General features: G+C 37.5%; 1 protein-coding gene and 1 pseudogene across 3 annotated transcripts in view; one reads left to right on the top strand and one right to left on the bottom strand.

Annotated features, from left to right (window-relative positions):
* SLC44A5 (solute carrier family 44 member 5) overlaps nt 1–25,943 on the bottom strand; it is a 356,753-nt gene that overhangs the window by 159,022 nt on the left and 171,788 nt on the right. The gene's annotated exons all lie outside the window — the stretch shown is intronic.
* Nucleotides 11,355–25,466, top strand: LOC309611436 (annotated as a pseudogene). The gene has a single exon. The product of its transcript is annotated as an uncharacterized misc_RNA (transcript).

Genomic DNA, 25,943 nt, shown 5'->3' with positions numbered 1-25,943 from the left:
CGAAAAACAGACGCCCTCAGGTGACCTACACACAGAGGCGGGTCCAAATCCAAAGCTGAACCCCAGGAACTGTGTGAACAAAGAAGAGAAAGGGAAATCTCTCCCAGCAGCCTCAGGAGCAGCGGATTAAATCTCCACAATCAACTTGATGTAACCTGCATCTCTGGAATACCTGAATAGACAACAAATCATCCCAAATTGAGGAGGTGGACTTTGGGAGCAATGATATATATATATTTTTTCCCTTTTTCTCTTTTTGTGAGTGTGTATGCGTATGCCTCTGTGTGTGATTTTGTCTGTATAGCTTTACTTTTACCATTTCTCCTAGGGTTCTGTCTGTCCATTTTTTTGTTTGTTTGTTTTTCTTTTATTTTTTAGTATAGTTTTTAGCTCTTGTTATCATTGCTGGATTTGTTTTTTGGTTTGGTTGCTCTCTTCATTCTTTCTTTCTTTTTCATTTCATTACTTTAAAAAATTTGTTTAACAATTATTTTTTATTTTAATAACTTAATTGTATTTCATTTTATTTCATTTCATTTCAATTTATTTTATTTTATTTTACTTTATCTTTTTCTTTCTTTCTTTCTCTCATCCTTTTATTCTGAGCCGTATGGATGAAAGGCTCTTGGTGCTCCACCCAGGCATCAGGGCTGTGCCTCTGAGGTGGGAGAGCAAAGTTCAGGACATTGGTCCACCAGAAACCTCCCAGCTCCATGTAATATCAAAAGGCGAAAATCTCCCAGAGATCTCCATCTCAATGGCAAGACCCAGCTCCATTCAATGACCAGCAAGCTACAGTGCTGGGCACCCTATGCCAAACTACTAGCAAGACAGGAACACAACCCCACCCATTAGCAGAGAGGCTGCCTAAAATCATAATAAGGTCATAGACACCCCAAAACACACCACCAGACGTGGACCTGTCCACCAGAAAGACAAGATCTACCCTCATCCACTGGAACACAGGCACTAGTCCCCTCCACCAGGAAGCCTACACAACCCACTGAACCAACCTTAGCCATTGAGGGCAGATACCAAAAACAACAGGAACTACAAACCTGCAGCCTGCAAAAGGGAGACACCAAATACAGTAAGTTAAGCAAAATGAGAAGACAGAGAAACACACAGCAGATGAAGGAGCAAGGTAAAAACCCACCAGACCTAACAAATGAAGAGAAAATAGGCAGCCTACCTGAAAAAGAGTTCAGAATAATGAGAGTAAAGATGATCCAGAATCTTGGAAATAGAATGGAGAAAATACAAGAAATGTTTAACAAGGACCTAGAAGAACTAAAGAGCAAACAAACAATGATGACCAACACAATAAATGAAATACAAAATTCTCTAGAAGGGATCAATAGCAGAATAACTGAGGCAGAAGAACAGATAAGTGACCTGGAAGATAAAAGAGTGGAAATGACTATTGCAGAGCAGAATAAAGAAAAAAGAATGAAAAGATTTGAGGACAGTCTCAGAGACCTCTGGGACAACATTAAACACACCAACATTCGAATTATAGGGGTCTCAGAAGAAGAAGAGAAAAAGAAAGGGATTGAGAAAATATTTGAAGAGATTATAGTTGAAAACTTCCCTAATATGGGAAAGGAAACAGTTAATCAAGTCCAGGAAGCACAGACAGTCCCACAGAGGATAAATCCAGGGAGAAACATGCCAAGACACATATTAATCAAACTATCAAAAATTCAATACAAAGAAAAAATATTAAAAGCAGCAAGGGAAAAACAACAAATAACATACAAGGGAATCCCCATAAGGTTAACAACTGATCTTTTCGCAGAAACTGTGCAGGCCAGAAGGGAGTGGCAGGACATATTTACAGTGATGAAAGACAAAAACCTACAACCGAGATTACTCTACCCAGCAAATATCTCATTCAGATTCAACGGAGAAATTAAAACCTTTACAGATAAGCAAAAGCTAAGAGAATTCAGCACCACCAAACCACCTTTACAACAAATGCTAAAGGAACTTCTCTAGGCAGGAAATACAAGAGAAGGAAAAGACCTACAATAACAAACCCCAAACAATTAAGAAAATGGTAATAGGAACATACATATTGATAATTACCTTAAATGTAAATGAATTAAATGCTCCAATCAAAAGACATAGACTGACTGAATGGATACAAAAAAAAAGACCTGTATATATACTGTCTACAAGAGATCCACTTCAGACCTAGGGACACATACAGACTGAAAGTGAGGGGATGGAAAAAGATATTCCATGCAAATGGAAATCAAAAGAAAGCTGTCATAGTAATTCTCATATCAGACAAAATAGACTTTAAAATAAAGACTATTACAAGACACAAAGAAGGACACTACATAATGATCAAGGGATCAATCCAAGAAGAAGATATAAGAATTGTAAATATTTATGCACCCAACATAGGAGCACCACAATACATAATGCAAATACTGACAGCCATAAAAGGGGAAATTGACAGCAACACAATCATGGTAGGGGACGTTAACACCCCACTTTCACCAATGGACAGATCATCCAAAATGAAAATAAATAAGGAAACACAAGCTTTAAATGATACATTAAACAAGATGGACTTAACTGATATTTATAGGACATTCCATCCAAAAACAACAGAATACACTTTCTTCTCAAGTGCTCATGGAGCATTCTCCAGGATAGATCATATCTTGGGTCACAAATCAAGCCTTGGTAAATTTAAGAAAATTGAAATCGTATCAAGTATCTTTTCTGACCACAACACTATGAGACTAGATATCAATTATAGGAAAAAAGGTGTAAAAAATACAAACACATGGAGGCTAAACAATACACTACTAAATAACCAAGAGATCACTGAAGAAATCAAAGAGGAAATCAAAAAATACCTGGAAACAAATGACAATGAAAACATGACGACCCAAAACCTATGGGATGCAGCAAAAGCAGTTCTAAAAGGGAATTTTATATCAATACGATCCTACCTTAAGAGACAAGAAACATCTCAAATAAACAACCTAACCTTACACCTAAAGCAATTAGAGAAAGAAGAACAAAAAACCCCAAAGTTAGCAGAAGGAAAGAAATCATAAAGATCAGATCAGAAATAAATGAAAAAGAAATTGAGGAAACGACAGCAAAGATCAATAAAACTAAAAGCTGGTTCTTTGAGAAGATAAACAAAATTAATAAACCATTAGTCAGACTAATCAAGAAAAAAAGGGAAAAGACTCAAATCAGTAGAATTAGAAATGAAAAAGGAAAAGTAACAACTGACAGTGCAGAATGCAAAGGATCGTGAGAGATTACTACAGGCAACTCTATGCCAATAAAATGGACAACCTGGAAGAAATGGACAAATTCTTAGAAAAGCACAACCTTCCGAGACTGAACCAGGAAGAAATAGAAAAGATAAACAGACCAATCACAGGCACTGAAATTGAAACTGTTATTAAAAATCTTCCAACAAACAAAAGCCCAGGACCAGAAGGCTTCACAGGCAAATTCTATCAAACATTTAGAGAAGAGCTAACACCTATCCTTCTCAAACTCTTCCAAAATATAGCAGAGGGAGGAACACTCCCAAACTCATTCTACGAGGCCACCATCACCCTGATACCAAAACCAGACAAAGATGCCACAAAGAAAGAAAACTACAGACCAATATCACTGATGAACATAGATGCAAAAATCCTCAACAAAATACTAGCAAACAGAATTCAACAACACATTAAAAGGATCATACACCATGATCAAGTGGGGTTTATCCCAGGAATGCAAGGATTCTTCAATATACGCAAATCAATCAATGTGATACACCATATTAACAAATTGAAGGAGAAAAACCATATGATCATCTCAATAGATGCAGAGAAAGCTTTCAATAAAATTCAACACAGATTTATGATAAAAACCCTCCAGAAAGTAGGCATAGAGGGAACTTACCTCAACATAATAAAGGCCGTATATGACAAACCCACAGCCAACATTGTCCTCAATGGTGAAAAACTGAAACCATTTCTACTAAGATCAGGAACAAGACAAGGTTGCCCACTCTCACCGCTATTATTCAACATGGAAGTTTTAGCCACAGCAATCAGAGAAGAAAAAGAAATAAAAGGAATCCAAATCGGAAAAGAAGTAAAGCTGTCACTGTTTGCAGATGACATGATACTATACATAGAGAATCCTAAAGATGCTACCATAAAACTACTATAGCTAATAAATGAATTTGGTAAAGTAGCAGGACACAAAATTAACGCACAGAAATCTCTTGCATTCCTATACACTAATGATGAAAAATCTGAAAGTGAAATTAAGAAAACACTCCCATTTACCATGGCAACAAAAAGAATAAAATACCTAGGAATAAACCCACCTAAGGAGACAAAAGACCTGTATGCAGAAAATTATAAGACACTGATGAAAGAAATTAAAGATGATACAAATAGATGGAGAGATATACCAAGTTCTTGGATTGGAAGAATCAACATTGTGAAAATTACTATACTACCCAAAGGAATCTACAGATTCATTGCAATCCCTATCAAACTACCAATGGCATTTTTCACAGAACTAGAACAAAAAATTTCACAATTTGTATGGAAACGCAAAAGACTCCGAATAGCCAAAGCAATCTTGAGAAAGAAAAATGGAGCTAGAAGAATCAGGCTCTCAGACTACAGACTAAACTACAAAGCTACAGTAATCAAGACAGTACGGTACTGGCACAAAAACAGAAATATAGATCAATGGACAGGATAGAAAGCCCAGAGAAAAACCCACGCACATATGGTCAACTTATCTTTGATAAAGGAGGCAAGAATATACAATGGAGAAAAGACAGCCTCTTCAATAAGTGATGCCGGGAAAACTGCACAGCTACATGTAAAAGAATGAAATTAGAACACTCCCTAACACCATACACAAAAATAAACTCAAAATGGATTAAAGACCTAAATGTAAGGCCAGACGCTATCAAACTCTCAGAGCAAAACAAACATAGGCAGAACACTATGACATAAATCACAGCAAGATCCTTTTTGACCCACCTCCTAGAGAAATGGAAATAAAAACAAAAATAAACAAATGGGACCTAATGAAACTTAAAAGCTTTTGCACAGCAAAGGAAACTATAAACAAGACGAAAAGACAACCCTCAGAATGGGAGAAGGTATTTGCAAATGAAGCAACTGACCAAGGATTCATCTCCAAAATTTACAAGCAGCTCATGCAGCTCAATATCAGAAAAACAAACACCCAATCCAAAAATGGGCAGAAGACCTAAATAGACATTTCTCCAAAGAAGATATACAGATTGCCAACAAACACATGAAAGAATGCTCAACATCATTAATCATTAGAGAAATGCAAATCAAAACTATAATGAGATATCATCTCATCCCAGTCAGAATGGATATCATCAAAAAATCTACAAACAATAAATGCTGGAGAGGGTGTGGAGAAAAGGGAACCCTCTTGCACTGTTGGTGGGAATGTAAATTGATACAGTCACTATGGAGAACACTATGGAGGTTCCTTAAAAAACTAAAAATAGAACTACCATACAACCCAGCAATGCCACTACTGGGCATATACCCTGAGAAAACCATAATTCAAAAAGAGTCATGTACCCCAATGTTCATTGCAGCTCTATTTACAATAGCCAGGACACGGAAGCAACCTAAGTGTCCATCGACAGATGAATGGATAAAGACGATGTGGCACATATATACAATGGAATATTACTCAGCCATAAAAAGAAATGAAATTAAGTTATTTTTAGTAAGGTGGATGGACCTAGAGTCTGTCATACAGAGTGAGGTAAGTCAGGAAGAGAAAAAGAAATGCCGTGTACTAACACATATATGGAATCTAAAAAAAAAGTCGTTCTGGTCAGCCTAGGGGCAGGACAGGAATAAAGTTGCAGATGTAGAGAATGGACTTGAGGACACGGGGAGGGGGAAGGGGAAGCTGGGACGAAGTGAGAGTAGCATTGACATATATACACTACCAAACATAAAATAGATAGCTAGTGGGAAGCAGCCGCATAGCACAGGGAGATCAGCCTTGTGCTTTGTGTCCACCTAGAGGGGCGGGATAGGGCGAGTGGGATGGAGACCCAACAGGGAGGAGATATGGGGATATATGTATATGTATAGTTGATTCACTTTGTTACACAGCAGAAACTAACACACCATTGTAAAGCAATTATACTCCAATAAAGATGTTAAATTAATAAAAATTAAAAAAAAGAATGTGTATATGTGTATAACTGAGTCACCCTGCTGTACAGCAGACATTGGCACAACATTGTAAATCAACTCTATTTCAATTTAAAAAGTTTACAGAAAGAAACTGAAGTCTTGGGTCAAATCTTGAGATAAATATTTGGAAGTCATAACGTTACCACATGAAAAGTGATCAATTTTCCACAAAGAATATCAGGATCTCTTGTTATAATGACAATAACAGTAACATTTAATACGTTTTTAGCATTAAATATTTAATACGTTTTTAGCACTGTACTAAGTGCTCTTATGCATTATTTTGTTTATTTTGAAAAAATAACCTTATTGTGTAGGTAGACTGGAAACCATTATTAGCCTCACTTTACATATGCAAAAAACCAGGCATAGAGAGGCTAAGGACTGTACCCACCATCACCCAGGTGGTAAATAATGCACCTGGGAGCCACACTCGTCCCTGTCTCGTTGCAGCAGAACAGACCCCTGTTGGTCATACCCTGCACTGCCAGCATCGGTTCCTACTCTGGGGAAATGAGTAAAATGCTTCCTGTTTGAGACAGTCTGTATATCCTACAGTTCTCTGACACACTGTCAGCTTCCTTTCTGACTGCTTGTCTGACTCTGCCTCATGGCGACAAATACATTTCAGGGTATCTAGTCACCCCTTCTCTGGGAACTGACTTCCTCTGTAATCCACAGGCATGGTCTCTGGCTGCCAAGTTTCTCCCATGTGCCTGTTCCTTGGCAATCAGTGACTAGATCTGGTTTGGACACTAGACCCAAACTAGGCCAGTCATTTCTGGCCACTCTATCCCAGGAATTAGAATAGACAGTGAGTTAGGCATCAGGAGATCAGAACTGCAAAATATAAAGCTTGAAGACCAGAGAAGCAGAGAAAGCGAGCTTTCAGAAAGAAATTACTGAAGCAGATGCACAAGGAGAAGCGAAGATGGAAATCCTGATAGACTTCAGCTTCCTGTTCCAGTCCCTACCTGAGACCTGGGGTTGAGTTTCATGAGATACATTGTATCCTTATACTGAAGTCCTTTTTCTTGCTTTTTGCTAGGTACAGCCAACCAAGGAGTCCCATAATACACTCACTCTCTTGACCTGAGTTAGGGTTTCAATAACTCATTTTAACAACATTATTATATCGTTGCAATAAAAAGGTGGTGGGGATTCAAGGATGAATTCTGGAGACTAAGTCTGCTTTCACAAATCTCACAGTTGAGTAAGAAATATAAGCTCAAGACTATAATATCATCACTGGTGTTAAGAGCCATGATAGAGACATGCAGAGGGTGCTGTGGAACGCAGAGGGCGTCATGAATGGATAGGTCTCTCCTGCTCTTGACTGACTCTGAACTTGGGCTCTACTTTCCACCAGCTCTCTGGCCCCTGTGCTTTTTGGCTTGGATCTTCCACTCTAATGTGGAACACTAGTGCCGATATTCTTGCTGGTTCCAGATTTCCATCCCCAAACTGGCTGAACAGCTAAAATATCTTGAAAACTTTGGTTGGGGGTGGGGGGGTGCCGGTGGTGGTGGTACAACTTCCAGCACCTCCACACAAAGTACTACAATTCTGTAGGCCTGGGGTGGACCTAGAATGTGTAATTTTTAATGTCCCATCAGATAATTCTGATGCACAATCAGATTTGGAGACCACTAGGCCACTTGATTTTATTCTGAATTTCATTCTTAACCTCTGTCTCAGTTCATGCACAGTCCCTAATTCTAGATGTACATAACAGACCAAACCTGATGGAGTAAGAGAAAAGCACGTCATCAGATGTGTATGAGCTTTGGGAAATACCACAATTAAGGGTAAGAGATAACAGTTACAGAAAGAGAAGCAGAAAAGTGATATTCAAAAAAGCTCAAGAATTTCAAGAAAGAAGGATTATAAATTCCACAGAAAAATGATTATTAAATGAATGCTTATTTGTACCAGGAACTGCTGTTAAGTGATTTACACACAGATATGTCATTTTTCACAATTCCACATAGAACACAGTGTGAATTGTACCCCCTTGAGCTGTGCAATACAATAGCACTGGTATATTTATTATATCATTTAATGCTATCAATAATTCTGTGATGTATGCCATTGTTATCCTTCAATTTTATAGATGAGGAAGTTGAGTCACAGAGGATAAGCTAATTTGTCCTAGCTCACTCAGCTAATAAGGGGTGGAGATGGCATTCAAAGGCAGATGGTCTGATCCCAAAGCCTGTGTTGAGCTACCTGGCAGTGAATTTCTCAATAGTGATCTTAGAGAAATTCCATAGATGAGTGGGGAGAGGAGATATATTGAAAGAGGTTAAAAACTTATATTGATCCTGTAATTATTTGCTTTTTACATAAAAATGGGAAAAACTGGTTTAAAAGTGTCTAGTCTGGCTTCTAATTTTGGTGTGATTTGCACCTCACAAAGTGAAAAAGTGGATTGTAGTATAAATGAAATGCTATTGTCAAATCTGAAAAGCTGACACTTTTTGACTGTAAATTCTGGCTACCTTATATTTCAGTTGCAAATACACTAAGACCACAGTCAAATGATAAGATTTAGCTGATTTCATATAGTAATGGCAGCTGGAAAGTGATGACTTCAGCCTGCCCCATGTGCTGACAGAATTTGTATTGTCATGCAAATTTTTTATTTCCTGAAATCAATACAGGGCATCGCTTTTTCTGAGGCTCTCATGTGCTCTAATTGCATCTCTGGAATAAATAGACTGAGGGGCCAGCTAAGTAAAAAGAGCTACAATGCTTCACTATCACATAGCTTAGCTAATTAAATGCAATTCATACTTCTCAATTAAAGAAAAAGAAATTAAGATTAGGTAATCATTTTAAAAGCTTCTTCAGTTCTTATGACTCTCTGATCACCAAAATTATTGTGACAATACAATCACTAAAAAATATTCATTACAGACAGTTGCACATTTGTTATTGTAGCTAACAGTTTATACTGCATGCATACAATGCAATTTTTTCTTACTAGAAATAATTCATGAATATTACGAAAAACAGTCCAGGTAATTAATTCAGTTCATGGGTGCTGATTGCACATGACTCTGTTGAATGAAAATGTCAAGATAAAGCAGCCAGTCATGCTTAGAAAGACTCTTTTCTTTCTTAAATGCAATCTGTTTAAATGACAATATAACTACCATTGATCAGTTATTAAAAGCAAAATTCTGAGACATTTAATTTTATTCATTCAGGTAGTCTCCTTCAGAGGATCTAATGTGACTTAGTGAAGGGAGAACTAAGGTGGGGTAAATAAGTATCCTGGAACTTAGAACTATTATGAGCAAGCACATCAGGTAACTTTCCAACAAGCATGGGAAAATAGTGTCATACAAAATTGTCTTGCTTTAATATTCAACAACAGTCAGTGGAGAATTGTGAATAATTAAATACTTGTTTTACTTTATTTTTCAAACATGTTTAAGATGCTGTGTCCATAAATAAGGGCCTGTCATTTCTTACAAGGAAAGGGTTCTCTTTCCTCTAAGTCTCAACAAAGGATAAGGAGCCATGTTCTTTGCCATTTCTTACAGGATGATGTTTCGACTTCTCAGCCCAGCACATCTGGCCTTTCTCCACCTGGCCCATCTCACCAGACTCATCTCCTACCACCCTTCACTTTAACTTGATCTTTTAGCCAATCTGTACTGCTATGGTTCCCCTCCAAAAATCAGGTATTTTGCATACTGCCCTTTGAATAATATGACTTTCCCTTCTTTGTTCCCTTGGCAATGGTTAAAGGAAGCCTACAGTTCCCCTTACAAACTTCCCACTCATTGTCAAGGAGAACAAGGACTAAAGACATTCTACTGGCCATTGTGCCAGTAAGTGGAGCCCACTTTGGAGACCAATGTTGAGAACTTTCATATAACCCCACCCCATGGTAACTAATTCCATTCATCTCTGAGACATACATACTTCTATTATTTGCATTGTTGCACTTGATACACTGTACCAACAAGGTGTTTGTTTATATGCAGTGGTAGACTGATGCCCACGTCCTAATGCCAAAATTTGTGAATGTTACCTTACATGGCAAGAGGGACTTTGCAGATTTAATTAAGTTGAGAACCATGAGATGTGGAGATTATCCTGGATAATCTAGGTGAGCCCAATATAATCATAAGAGTCCTTAAGTGGGGAAAAGGGAGACAGAAGAGTCAAAGAAGGAGGTGCAACAATGGAAACAAGGTCAGAGTGACTCAAGATGAGAAAAACCTGACTGGACATTGCTGGCTTTGATGACAGAAGCGGGTGATGAGCCAAAGAATGTGGCAAATTCTAGAAGCTGGAAATGTAAGAAGACTGCTTCTCCCATTGAGTCTCTAGAAAAAACGCAGCCCTGCCGACACCTTGATTCTAGCCCACTGAGACCTATTTTGGACTTCTGACCTCCAGAATTATAAGATACATTTGTGTGATTTTTAAGCCACCTCATTAGTGGTAATTCATTACAGCAGCAGAGGAAGCTAATACACACGACTATCCTCCTATTGGATTGATAGTTCCTACAGGGCAGAAACTAGACCTTGGTTATTGCTCTATTGCTATTACCTACTTTGGTGCCTGGTATCAATATATACATAACAGGCACTCAATAAATGTTTATAGAGTAAGTTTAAAAAGAATGTCAATGTAATTTTGAACTCTCATATCTTTAATTTAGGTTATAAAAATACAAATAGGAGAGCAATCTTGACAATCATCAGGTAATTATTTTAGATAGATTTCAACTTGGATTAAAAGCAAGTTAATAGACTCCTTAAAATGCACTTATGGAAAAAAAATTACTCTCCCTATCACTAACACTAATTTACCATACAATTTGTAATGTCAAGATCAGTAGGAGTTAACAAAGGAAGTAAGGGAGACAGTATCTCATACCGGTGCATAAAAATTGGTATCTGGGCTTCCCTGGTGGCGCAGTGGTTAAGAATACGCCTGCCAATGCAGGGGACAAGGGTTCAACCCCTGATCCGGGAAGTTCCCACAGGCCGCGGAGCAACGAAGCCCCTGCACCACAACTACTGAGCCTGCGCTCTAGAGCCCGCAAGCCACAACTACGGAAGCCCGTGCTCTGCAACAAGAGAAACCACCGCAATAAGCAGCCCACGCACTGCAACGAAGAGTAGCCCCCGCTCTCCGCAACTAGAGAAAGCACGCACGCAGCAAGGAAGACCCAGCGCAGCCAAAAATAAATAAAATTAATTAATTAATTTAAAAAATCATATTAAAAACCTATTAATGAGATTTTTTTTAAAAATTGGTATCAAATTACCTAGTATCAAATGTCATCTCTGCTACCTACAAGCTGTATGATCTTGAGAGAATTGCTTTTTTCTCTCTGAACTTCCATTTTGTCATTTATAGAATGATAGTAGCAAAAAATAAAAAATGAAAAAGAACGAAACAATTTCTGCCTTCGGGGTGACCATCTAACTGGAAAATAGTAAAGGATATGTAAATCACCTTTATAACCAAAGTTGATCTGTGCAGAATCGATGCAACTCAACTTTGGTTGAATTGTCACATTGGCTATAAGTGACACCAACAATTCTAAATGGTTTCAATGACTAAGATGGGTGTGACATTTATGGAATCACTTTTTGGAGGAGAGGAATTTTGAGCCTGCTTAAAGGACAGAATTTTGTGGCACATGGGAAAGCTGGACAAAAGCACATACTGAGCCATAGCGAAGAGCTATGTCTGGGGGAGGAGAGCAGTTAGGGGAATGATGTATATCATCGGGAGTTGGAGGAGGATGTACAAAGCCCCTCAAGTCCCCTGAGAAAGTAACCCAACCGTCATGTGTTTTTGTTTCTGCTTGATGCAGAGGAAATAGAAAAGTTAAGGCAGACGCACCAACATGAAGATTGCTATCATATTTCAGACATAAGATGGTAGATGCCTGACTGAGGCTGTAGCAGTGAGAGACGATGAGGCAATTCCAGAAGCACTGCAGAGGAATGCATTTGGTGGGGGTGAAAGAAAGGGCATGGTACCATGCTTCATCACCTAGTGATGGCAATGCCTCATGCAGAAAATGATGTGCATTCCAGAAACTCATCTTGAGTAGAAACATGACCTCACACTGGACATGGCAAGATTAATGGAAATGGAAATGAGACTCCTTCAGCATTGACTCAAACCAAACAATACCATGGTATCATGACCTTATAATGGTGGTTTTTCTCCCAGTCTGAGTAACCTCCTAAACATATGGATGATAAATCACCCTATGTTACACCAGAATGTCAAATCTCCTACTTTAAGAAAGGTTTTTCTACTCACAGCGTTGGTTTCTAAATAGTTTGCATCATCATTTGAAACAGTCTGCCCTATATGAACACAAATTGTTAACATTTAGTTAGAATGCCAACCTTAGAAGTAATACCTAAAAGAAGCAACCTCATTTCCACTGAGCAGGTAAAAGAAAACATACATAAAGCACTCAGGCTGCGTCTTAATAGACTGATTTTATAGGCAGTGCTGAAAGATGCACGTTTGGGGGCATTGGAAATGCACTTCTGAAAAAATGATTTTTCTTGACTACTGTGACAAAGCAGTGAATTTGTGCTATAGAACAGCCATGAATTATTGGATAATCACACATCTTCTCAGAATAAATAAAATTCTGAATCAATATTGATTTAAAAAGAGTCTGGAAGCAAACAAGAACATGAATTGAGTTTGAAGGTTATTCAGCTTGGGTTTTCTAATATTTCTTTCTAGCCATATTTGTATTTTATTGCTCAACATGTGGCACTCAAAAAAAAACAAAAAAAAAGACCCATGACATACTCTAATTATACTAAAGCAACTCCATATTTTCTTCCAGTTTCATAGGTTATACATTTCATTATCATGCCAGTCCCTCCCTATTCCTCTACCTCCTAAAAATTATAAGAACAATTTCACAACCAGAGATAGGAAATGAAGAGCATATTTACTCACCCTAAAAATAAAAATAAGTGACTTCATCTTGCCTTTCCATCTACAGAGTTCAGGCAGTAGCACAGTAAATGAATAAAGGTTAGGGAAAATGATAGTTTTCATCATTATATAAATACAGACATTAACTTTTGTAAAAAAAAAAAAAGGAGAAAATTATCTTTAAAGTTATAGTTGGGGAACTGCGGAAGGAGCACGCAAAACGTCATTTCCGGAGAACTGGAGCCACGCCTTGTGGGCTGCAACATGGAGGCGACCAGTGGAAATGATGAGGTTTCCGGGGACTGACGTCTGTGGCGCACGCTGTTTCTCTCCAAGCCGAGTCTTACGGCAACGATCCTGATATTGAGATGGCTTGGGCCATGAGAGCAATGCAGCATGCTGAAGTCTACTACAAAAAGTGGAGACCATTCTGTTTGAAGTTTGATGGGATTGTAAAAGACTTCAACTATGGTACTTTGCTGCGACTGAACTGTTCTCAGGGGTACACTGAGGAAAACACCATCTTTGCACCCAGGATACAATTTTTTGCCATTGAAATTGCTAGGAACCGGGAAGGTTATAACAAAGCAGTTTACACTAGTGTTCAGGACAAAGAAGAAGAGAAAGGAGCCAACAATGGAGGAAAAGAAGATAAAGGAGTCAACAGAGAAGGAGAAAAGGAGAAAACCAACAAAGGAGGAGAAAAAGAGAAAGAAGCCTACAAAGAAATCAAGAAAAGTGGTGAAACAGCTATGTAAGGTAGACAGGTAACAGCACTCTAGAAGCTGTGATTCAACTGAGCCTACAAGTACCATGATGCTACTTACACAGGCCCCTGTGGTCAAATGTATCTCCTTGTTCACTGGAAGGACATGCAGAAGGACATCTTTCTGGCCTAATCATCAGGAGCTGCAATGGTTGTTCTCTTGTGTGAACTGGCTTGAACACTATCAGTGGGGTCTTAGTTGATGGTTTCTTGCTTCTCACCACCAGTCAAGTCAGAAATTTTGTAAATAAATTTCTTTTGGTTCTTATGACAAAAAAAAAAAGTTATAGTTGAGTACAAGACTTTCTGTTGAACTTAAGAATAAACACTAAAGAAAAATAGCAAGAAGTGGTCAACTTATCACAATTGCATAAAGCAGTTTGGTAGCTGGTGATAATATCTCTCCTACTTCCTCATATCGTCCACAGGTTATTGATGAGACCAAAATTAAACTGCTTATCAACTCTGACTTTTGCCACAACTCAAGAAGATGGAAGATCATAATCACTAGAAAAACATCCCTATTCGTGGGCCTGAAATGTTGGAAAGAAAACGTGTTTTAGCACATAATTTCTACCCACAAGGCATCACAATCCAACTAATAAAAACTGCAGGTGGAGTACACTATTAGAATCTGTATCATGTGGATGCCTCTACTTATAGGATAATTGAGGGAAAATTGTGGTAAACTATGGTCTTTCACCAATCAGTCAAACTAGTCACTTATAATGACCATCAGGGGAATAGCAGACAGCAGGGGTACACAACCTACTTCATGACCCATTCTAAACTGTCGCCTCTATTCAGAGAGAGAACAAAAGAGAGAGATTGATATTCTTTCTTCTTTCTCAGGGTAGTGGGTGGGGGTGTGTTACAGAACAAGACAATCCCTTGGAATGGATGCCTGGGGGCTTATCTCACTCCTTCCTGGAGTCCTGTCTCCTTGAATCAAGTCAAAGATAAAATAGACTGGGTTTTATACTTGTAAATTCTATGGAGCGTATGTGAGACAGAAATGCTCATGAAATTTTTTTGCTCACAAAATGGATTTTTCACAAAGAGACTGAACATATTGTGAGCTCAATGTCAAAAGACAAGTTTGGGGGTTTATTTCTTAGACATTCTGGGCAGATTTAGAGGAGGGAGTGAAAAACTAGGGAAGGGAAATCTAGCATTCAGGACAAGGATTTGCCTAAATAATCTGCCGTGCTAGAAATACAAAATGCAAAATTACCCAGCAGATTTGAAAATGAATCAAATTGAATCTGGAAGTGAAAAATACAGTAAATGAAATGTAAAACTTAGTGAATAAGTTTGACATCAGGTTAGACACAGCTGAAGAGGCAACTGGCAAACTAGAAAGTAAGTAAAAATAAATTATTCAGAATGCAGCACAGAGAAACTAAGAATGAAAAATATTAAAGAATAGTTGATACACTAAGTACAGAGTGAGAAGTTTTAATATATGTCAAATCAGATTTCCAGAAAAAGAGAATAGAGATGATGGAGAGGGGCAATGAAAGAAAATAATTGCTAACATAGAATTCGATATCTAGTATCCCTATATCTAGAGAAAACATGTTCCCCAATAAAAGGTGAAATAGAGAGACTTTTAGGGGAAAAAAAAAGCAAGAAAGTTTGCCATCAGCAGCATCTCACTAAAATATATTATGTATTTCTGAGAGAAGTAACAGTGAGACAGATGGAAGGTCTTTGATTAAAGAAGAAATGTAGTGTGAAGACCTATGAAGGGAGGAAGAGAACAATCAGTGGCTATAGAAAGCAATGATAATAAAGTCTGTGGGGTTAAATAAAACAAGAGAAAATTACAACAATAATAGAATGTAATCCAAGAGTTGAAGTATTGTAAGCTTCTTGTATAAATAGCAGGTAAAATATTAATGAATTTTAAACTTTAATGAGTATGCATGCTATAATTTTTAAAAAGCAGAATCAGTATATATTACTTTGAAAATAATATAGGAAGAAAACGGAATAAGAAAAATTAGCCAATCCAAAATCAGATAAGAAAGAGAAGAAAAATCATTATAGATCAGACAGGGCGGGCTTCCCTGGTGGCGCAGTGGTTAAGAATCCACCTGCCAATGCAGGGGACACGGGTTCGAGCCCTGGTCTGGGAAGATCCCACATGCCGCGGAGCAACTGAGCCCACGTGCCACAGCTACTGAAGCCCGTGCACCTAGAGCCCGTGCTCTACAACAAGAGAAGCCACCACAGTGAGAAGCCCCTGCTCGCTGCAACTAGAGAAAGCCCACGTGCAGCAATGAAGACCTAACACAGCCAAAAAAAAAACTAGTAAATAAATAAATTTATTTAAAAAAAAAAAGACAGGGCAATGAGAAAGCACAATACAGGTTTCCCCCACTATCCAAAATTCTATGAAACCTTTCATAAGCCAAAACGGGGTAAAGCAAAGAAGCAATTACCTTAGGACACATCTTGCTAACAGATGCACAAAATAAATTGAGATGAAGCACAGATGCTTACAGATATACTCTAAAGCTATGGCAGCTTGATGCTGAGACTGAGTGTATAGTTCCTGGGGAAGGAGCTTGGCAGTGCCACTCTTGCCCCCTGGAATGTGTGCTGCCTCTACACTGGCTGCGCTGCAAAACAAATGCTGAATGCTATTTTCACTTTTCACTGTTTTTGTAAAAGCGAAAATCCTCTTCCAATTTCTTTCAGTTAATGAAAACAGGTACTAATGTTTTAGTACCTGTTTTAGGTCTTTCATAAAAGCAAAGTGACGTGAAGGGAACTTTTGAAAAGAAGGGGATACGTACGTATATAAAGTGACGTATATTGTTATGGACTGAATGTTTGTGTCCTCCCAAAACTCATATGTTGAAGTCCCAACACCGAATATGATGGTATTTGGAGGAAGGGTCTTTGGGAGATACTTAGGTTTAGATGAGGTCATGAGGGTGGACCCCCACAATGGGATTAGTGTCCTTATAAGAAGAGGAAGGGAGACCAGAGCCAGCTCTCTCTGCCATGTGAGGACATAGTGAGAAGGCAGCCATCTTCAAGCCAGAAAGAGGGCTCTCACCAGGAACCAAATCAGCCAGCACCTTGATCTTGGACTTCCCAGCCACCAGAATTGTGAGAAATAAATATCTGTTGTTTAAGCCACCCAGTCTATGGTATTTTGTTGTAGCAGACTAAGACATATATAAACTCAAATATAATGACAATTACATTAAATATAAATGGACTAGATGTGCCTGTGAGAAATAAAAATTGTCATACTGGATTAAAAAAATCCAACTATATGCCATATGTATATCCAAAAAATAAGGATAGAAAAAAGTTGAGGCAAAAGGATGGAAAAAGATACGGCATGTAAATAATAACCAAAAGAAAGGAGTTGTATGTAATCTCTGAAAACAGAGATTATAGTAAAAAGCATTACTAGCAATAAAAAGGGTCACTTCATAATGATAAAAGGTCCAATTAACCAGGAAGATGTAACACAGGCAATTAATAAAATTTTAAGTGTACATGTATAGAACTGCAAGGAAAAACAGACAAATCCACAATCATAGTAGAAGATTTTGACATACTTTCTCAGTATTTCAAATACTATGATAAAACAGACCCAAAAAACCCTTTTCTGTGTACATTCTTTTCAGTAAATATGATAGGACAATGGATATCCACAAAGAAAAAAAATAATAATAAACTTGAACCCCCTACCTCACATCAGACACAAAAATCGATTCCAGAAAAACTTAAAGTGAAAGATAAAATCATAAAGCCTCAGACAGAGGATTTATTAAGCAATAGCACAAAAAGTACTAGTCATAAAGGAAATAAATGATAAATTTAACTGCAACAAAAATAAGAAATTCTGTTTATCAAAAGACTCACTAAAAAGAGGGATAAGACATTCACAGAGGATACTAATCACACCTATAACATTGAATTACTGATACCCAGAGTATATAACGAACTCCTACTGTTAAAGAGAAAAAGACCAGCCAAAAGCTTAATGGAAAAGTGAGCAAAGGACTTGGGTAGGAACTTCAGAGGAGGAAATCCAAATGGTCAATAAATAATAAAGTAATATTCCATCTTGTTAATAATTAAGCAGATATAAGTGAAAACCACAAAAAAGAAATAACTATATAACCCCAAAACACTTGCAAAAAGTAAAAAGCTTGATAAGATGATGTTGACAAAGATGTGGAGTAATGGGATCTCATACACTGTCAGTGAGAATGAACATCGGTAGAGCCACTTTTGGAAAAGTTTGGCATGATCTGACCCTATGACCGAGCAATTTTACTCCTAAGTATAATATCCCAAACTACTGCCTGTATGTATAAAGATACATGTACAATAATATTCATGGCAGCAACATCTGTAATAGCCAAAAATTTAAGACAACTCAATGTCCATCCAAAGTAGAGAAGATAAATAAATTATGGTAGTCATATATGAAATACCAAGCAGTTACCTCCTTGCTAGAGGTGATCATTGCCCTTAGTTTTATGATAATCATTTCCTTGTTTTTCTTGTAGTTTATCATCTCTTATGTATTCCTAAATAATATAATTTAGTTTTGGTTATTTTTGGCTTTACGTAAATGGAATGGGAGGGGGGTTGTCTTTTCCCCTTATCATTATGTTTACGAAATCCATACAGCTGTACATATGCTCTTTCTCAGGCACACATATAAACACACCCAAACTCACAAACATGGAAAATAAAATTCTACTTTTTCCAAAGAAAAAGTCCCACAGAGGATACCCATATTACTTCAGAGACTCTGGTAGTTCAAATCCAAAGACTCAAATAGTCCATTTAGTGAATCTACCAAGAAACCAGCTATGACCTTGATTACAGCTGCAAAATCTGTGTTATCTCAGCAAGTCACTTCTCTGACTCAAAATATAGTAATATTTTGACTACATTAGTCATCATACAGTTACTTTTTATTCACTCTCTAACACAGACTGATGCCAGTTAGGCTTTTCATAATGCTACACATGCAACTATTGGCCAGAACGCATCATAAAATTGACTTAAGAAGTGCCCTGCTTTCACATTTTTTTAAATTGATTTTAATTGGTTGCTTTATAATGTTGTGTTAGCCTCCAGTGCACAACAAAATGAATCAGCCATACACATACAGATATCCCCTCCCTTTTGAACTTCCTTCCCATTTAGGTTATCACAGTGCATTAGGCAGAGTTCCCTGTGCTATACAATATGTTCCCATCAGTTGGCTATTTTATACATAGTATCAATAATGTATATGTGTCAATCCCAGGGGGAAAGGGGTAGGGCGGGAGGAATTGGGAGACTGGGATTGCTTTCACATTTTAAAAGCCTGACTGCCCGCCAGATTTCAATGCCAGATTTCAAACCTGCTTTCCGCAGAGGAGACAATGAAGATGAAGTCACAGCCAGAAGGAATGTGTACACTTCTCAAGTGCTTCCTAGTCACTTGGGTTATTTCAGTGATGATCCTGCCAATAGCCGTTTCCTACCGCTGCGGCAGCCAAGGATGGGTGCCACCTCTAGCCTCACGTTCATAAAGAAGAAATAATATAGGGCAAGATTTGCTACACTTTTCTAAGGATGATTCTTCCTTCACATTTTATTCACCCCAAAGGCCTGTAAATTAACATATGACCTTTCCTCCCACTACTATTTTTTTTAAATAAGTGAAATATTTTAGAGGGATTTTAGAGCAGTTTCTACCTCTAAAGAACACATACAGATTCTACCTGTAGAATCACTGCAGCTGTCTGTTACTTTAGCCATAAATTCCCCTGATCATCCCAGGGCCACAGGAAAAAGCTCTTAGAGGATGCAGATAGCATCCTTTAGAGCAGCTTTATGCAGAGGTCTACACAGCTGTGCACAGGTGGGTACTTTAGGCATTTTGAAGATAACTCAGGTTACAGCCCCATCCCAATCATTCCCAAGGCTTCCTGATTAATGGGATGATACCTGATTTAAGGTAGCTAGAAGAGCTTTCAAAATCCAATGATCAGCCAGTGGTCCAGCCAACTCGAGCTCTTAACTAAAACCTCCTAGGTCTTCTCTTTCTTCTAGGAACTCTTTAGAATTTCTAAGACATTTATTTTTGACTCAGGTCTATTAGGTTACCCTATGTACTCAAGTAAAACGTTGTTTGGGACATCTTTTCTATGCCAAGATGACACCAGTCCAAGGAGAGTTTGCTACCGTCCTCCACGAGTAGATGACTGAGAAACATTTCCCCATTACCTCTGAAATCTATACCTACTTCTTTTTTTATTGAAGTATAGTTGATTTACAATGTTGTGTTAGTTTCAGGTGTACAGCAAAGTGATTCAGTTTTATCTATATATATACATATATATATACACACTCACACACACACATATATACATATATATACATATATATTCTTTTTCAGAGTCTTTTCCATTATAGGTTATTACAAGTATATCTACTTCCTAATGTCCACTTTTCCCCACTCTGTTATCAGTTAGAGTCAGAAGTGAGACGTTAGTAAGATGTGTTTATTTATTTAGCAATATATATTTAGTCAAAACTTTTAAATTACGGTATTCTCTGTGTTTAATAAACAAAAATTTCCCACAATAAAATATTTCCCAAAATAAAACCAGTGTTGATGCACATGAAAAAATAAAAGGCTCTTAACTGATTTAAAAGACAACTGTATAAAACACTTATAAACTACATTGTTGGGTTTTATAACATATAAAGATGTAGTAGAAAGAGAGTTAAACAAGAAACAGAAAGTTTATATTCAAGTCTTGTGTCTTTGACTCTATATGTAACTCTGAATACATTTTGCCTTTTTATATCTTAGTTGCCTGTTGAAGGATATAATCGATACACCACCTAAGTCACGGCTTGAAAAATCAAATGAGATCATGATGTGAAATCATTTATAAAAAGTATATTTCCATGAACATGAGAAAGCATTATGATTATGATTATTACAGTTTTACTTTAAATATCATATGTAAAATGTCTGACACATCACAGGTCCTCAATAAAAAATTTCCCTTCTCCTTCCCTATTGATTTCCTAAAAACGCAGCTCAATTTTAATTCCCACACCCATGCCACTCACTCTGTCTTCCTTTATCTTACCAGTGAGAATTTAGAGAAAGGAAAGGATCACCTTTACATCTTCCTCTCTTGTCTTTAGCTTCTGGTGCCTTTCCAGCTGCCAAAATGACCAAAAGTGCCTTCACAAATCTCATCTCCAAGAGTTCCTGAACTTAGAGGCTCAGGCAACCTGGGATACTATTCACTGACAAAGAGCCCTTAAAATATGTGTCCTGACCAAAAACTTCCCTTTAAGTTGATTTCGACCTCTGAACAGTTTTCTCTGAGTACTGAACAGAACTGATTTTATTTCACTGAGCACTTACACTGTGAGGGTCAAGATGGATAAGAAACAGTGCTCCTCTTGAGAAGGAAATTGCACTGTAGAAGTGGGAACACACCAATATTGTAACTCGGCAAGAACTCCAAGAGTTCTGGAAGGAGAGTACAAAGACCTCAGGTAATGTGATGGAAGGACAGCTCACATTCAGCTGAAGACACCAAGAAAGCCTTCAAATTAAGGAGGTATCATTTGAGCTAGACTTGGTGAGAGCCTGGGCCCAGTGGGTAAAGAAAGGAAAACCTGAGATGGAGAAATTCAGTGTGTCAAGAAAATAGTGAATCACACAGGAGGAAGATGTGTAAATACGGTCAGAGCTAGCTTAAAGACTTGTTCAAATAAGCTAGTTTTATCTTTCTTACTAATTTGAATTTAACCCTGTTCTCAAATCTCATTAGAAAACCAACAAATATGATTCAATAAGTAATGTCGCACATAGCTTCCAGAAAACCTACTCCAGAACTTCAGAAATTTTGGAAAACAACTTGCCTTTAAAATTTAATATGGCTTTTACCCTAATCTGTCTTTAGTTCTGTGCTTCTTAAACATTCACACACATACACACATGCACACACACAATTCTAGACTATTGCTTAGGAAAGATTTTTATTCTATGAGCTACTTTGTTTCATACTAGAAACTATACCTGATTCATAGTTTAAGTACTTAGTAAACATACAAAAAGAATAGAACAGAAAACAGATAAGAGTTTGCACAGTCAAGGTTCTCCAGCAGATTCTTCAGGGGAAAAAATGCTTGAAATGATGTAAATCAAGATGCAGTGAACATAGAAATAGAGAACAGACTTGTGGTTGCCAAGGGGAAGGTGGGTAGGGGAGCGATAGAGTGGGAGGCTGGGGTTAGCAGACGCAAACTAGTATATAGAGGATGGATAAACAACAAGGTCCTATTGTATAGCACAGGGAACTATATTCAGTATCCTGTGACAAACCATAATGGACAAGAATACGAAAAAGAATGTATATATACGTATATAACCGAATCACTTTGCTGTACAGCAGAAATCAACATCACATTGTAAATCAACTATACTTCAACAAAATAATTTTTTTAAAAGCACCCCAAAAAGATGCAGTGAATATATGAAGCACAGGGGAAACTGGTATGAGTTACAGAAGCTTGATAAGCATGCATGCCATATTTAGTATATTTAAAGTATCGATAGAGATTGTTATGCCAATGACTCAGTCTAATGTGTTCATTACACAAAAAGCCAACTTTTTTGCATTGCACTTTTACATCATATTCCCTATGCTTAAGGAATACATTGGTTTGTATATTTGCAGGAGAGCATTTAACTAGGTTTATAAAAGTTTAACAAATAACTAACAATTTTTTGTGAATATTTATTTAGGCTGGTATATCACTAAGTCAGGTATTGGAGTAAAATGTCAATATTATCAGGACATGTTGCTTTAGCCAGAATTATTTGACAGAGTAACCAAGAAAAAGAAAAAGGCCCCTGCTAAGTATCACATTTAACAAGACCATCTGACCAATCAGGTCAAGGTTCTTATCACAATCACTGACTTGAGTAATTATTTGTTCTGTAGATCCTAATGAGCTCTGACTTTGGCAGCATCAACTCAGTTTTTCTGGAAAATGTGCTTGTAAAACTACTTTAAGTGCGTACCTTGATATCATAACAAAATGGACTTTGGCTCCCCCTCTCTTACAAGCACGCATACACACACAGGACACCCACAAATTCAGGACAAATTGGTATTCTGAATGCTCAAAATCAAACATACTGAAAATGTATTCCAAGAACTTCATTATTATTGTTTATTATTGTCAAAAGGAATTCTGCTTCCTGAGGGACATGTAACTATGAAAACATTCCCTATGTTTACTGTTTCCACAATCTATCCTAGAACACTGGACATTTATGTATGGAACATTAAGTATACCAACCAGTTAAATGCACATTAAAATTTGTCAGCAATGCTAAACTACAGTGCAATGGAAATTTTCCTTGCAGGCACACATCTCTCTTATTCTTATGGTTTTATGGAAGACATCCAAAGAAAGCAAGAGTGATTAATTCTTTTCTTCTTACTACTTGTATATTTTGGTATAGAATAAATAACCTGCTAAGTATTACATCAGAAATATTTTAAAATAATACTATTTTTTGTATTTTTGGCTTTAAGGATGATCAAAACTTTCAGGAGTTCCTGGGATAAGGAAAAGAAAGAACTGGTGTGAAATAATTACTTGTTCTTTTCAATGCAGTGATTAAAATTGAGATGATAACATTGATTCATAGAGCAAATCTGCCATGATAGAACTTTCTATTTTGAAGGTATATTATTATTATTTCATTTTTGAAAACAATTTAAATTGGTCTCTTTAAATCAGAGGTTGATTTTTAATTTCAAAATAATAATTTTGGCACACAATTATTATTTAAAATAAAAATAAGAATTTATTCTTTCTTTTTTCACATTTCCAGTTAAATGTAGTTCTGTTGTTTCATCAGTATAAAAAAACAAACAGCTTTCTTTTTCAATAAACGAAGACGTTAGCTACGTTTGTAAAGAAAGGAAAAGTAAAGCTTCACCAAAAGAATGAAAAATAAAGGTGAACCACATTAACCAATTACCAGGTTTCCAGCTGAAGTTTTCCAGTTGCTTACTCATGTCCCTGCTTCCGGCTCATGCTCTCAAACCCCAACTGCACTTTCCCATTTAAGCAATCCAGTTTTCTCAGCAAGTTCTGAGCTGCTAAGATACTATTTATCTATGTTTAAAAATAAAATTGAGTAGCTTAGCTTTTTCTCTGCTAAGGGTGGTTCTAACTGAAGAGCTTTCTTCAATGAATAGAAAAATTATATTCCTCAATGTTCCACCCTCTGGCATTAAGGCAGGCCTGGTTACCTGGAAAAGAATGCCAAGCTCAAAAATTAACATTATAGGATTTCCTTTAGTTGCAGGAGGAAAGAAAGAATTTCTGGGCTCTTTGTATTCCTAGGCTATAATATATACTTATACCTATCTACATCTGAAACTATTATTTTAGAAAGAAGAGTATAACTTTAAGGATTTGTTGATTGGAATTTCTTGCACTTAAAATAGTTCCATTCTTTTATAACTCCTTTCATCTCTCCAGCTACTGGAACTGACTCAGGCTCAGGTAGCATATTTGTCAGAATATTCTCAAGCATTACAAAAATGGTCAAGGGTATGTCCTTACAAATGCCTATAGACGCCCTTGCCATGCAATTTATACAGAGTACGTACTCCTTACCCCTTGTCCTTGTGCTGAAGTGCTCTGCTCTCACCTTATCCTACAAGAGCAAACCAAACTGGGATAAAATGCAAATATGTAGCTACAGAAGTAGAGAAATAAATAGGTGGGAACTCTTGTTAATATGCAAACATGTATCATGAATCTCTGGAAACATAAGGTAGGAATCAGGACCCATTTTGCATAATAAGGCATCCTTGCTCTCTGGTTACAAAAGCTAGGGGACACTTGTTAACATTTTTAAGTTTTTAGGAGAAATTTAAGAATATTATGGAAGTCTAGGTACAACCAAGATCCCCCAATTAAAAGTGTAAGGGCAGGACTTCCCTGGTGGTGCAGTGGTTAAGAATCCGCCTGCCAATGCAGGGGACAAGGTTTCGAGCCCTGGTCCGGGAAGACTCCACATGCCGCGGAGCAACTAAGCCCGTGCGCCGCAACTACTGAGCCTGCGCTCTAGAGCCCGTGAGCCACAACTACTGAGCCCGCGCACCTAGAGCCCGTGCTCCACAACAAGAGAAGCCACTGCAACGAGAAGCCCGCGCATCGCAACAAACAGTAGCCCCCACTCGCCACAACTAGAGAAAGCCTGTGAGCAGCTACGAAGACCCAATGCAGCCAATAAATAAATAAATAAATAAATAAATGTATTAAAAAAAAAGTGTAAGGGCAGAAAAGCATGGTGTTGAAAGAGCATAGATTCTAAGATCTGGGTCTAATACTTGCCCAGCACTAACTATCTGGGGCAAGTCCTTTAAAACCTCTGAACTTCAACCCTTCACCTATAAAAGGAAGGGATTGAAGATGATCCTCAAGGTTCCTTCAGGCTCTAAACACCTGGCATATGATAGATCCTGAATAAATGCTTGTTGAATAAAAATGCCTACAACCGCCGAAAATCAAGAGATAGAAAATACAGAATACAGCCTACCCAGACTGCTTTGATTCAAAGTGGAGAGAATGGAGAACCACCAGGAAGCCAGAGTCAGTCTCATAAACTGTACAGAGGGAACAGAAGGAATAAAATTCAAACCAGGGCAACCCTACTAGAGGTTATGATATACAGGTTGTACACAGAACATTCAACCAAAATTCAGAACGTTGGTTTTCTGCAGCAATCATACAGGAAGCTGAGCACCACCCAAAAGAGAATCTTTGATGTGGGATCTGAGTGGGAATGAGGGAGGCTATTGAGAGGAATCAGTGCTGCCAGACAGAGAAAAGCAGGAATGGGAGGGAAAATGTAATTTCCCTGTTTAAGTAATAAGAGA

This window comes from Balaenoptera borealis (assembly GCF_965194805.1).
Source record: "Balaenoptera borealis genome assembly, chromosome: 1".
Classification (NCBI taxonomy): domain Eukaryota; kingdom Metazoa; phylum Chordata; class Mammalia; order Artiodactyla; family Balaenopteridae; genus Balaenoptera; species Balaenoptera borealis.
This window is presented reverse-complemented; position numbering and strand designations above follow the sequence as displayed.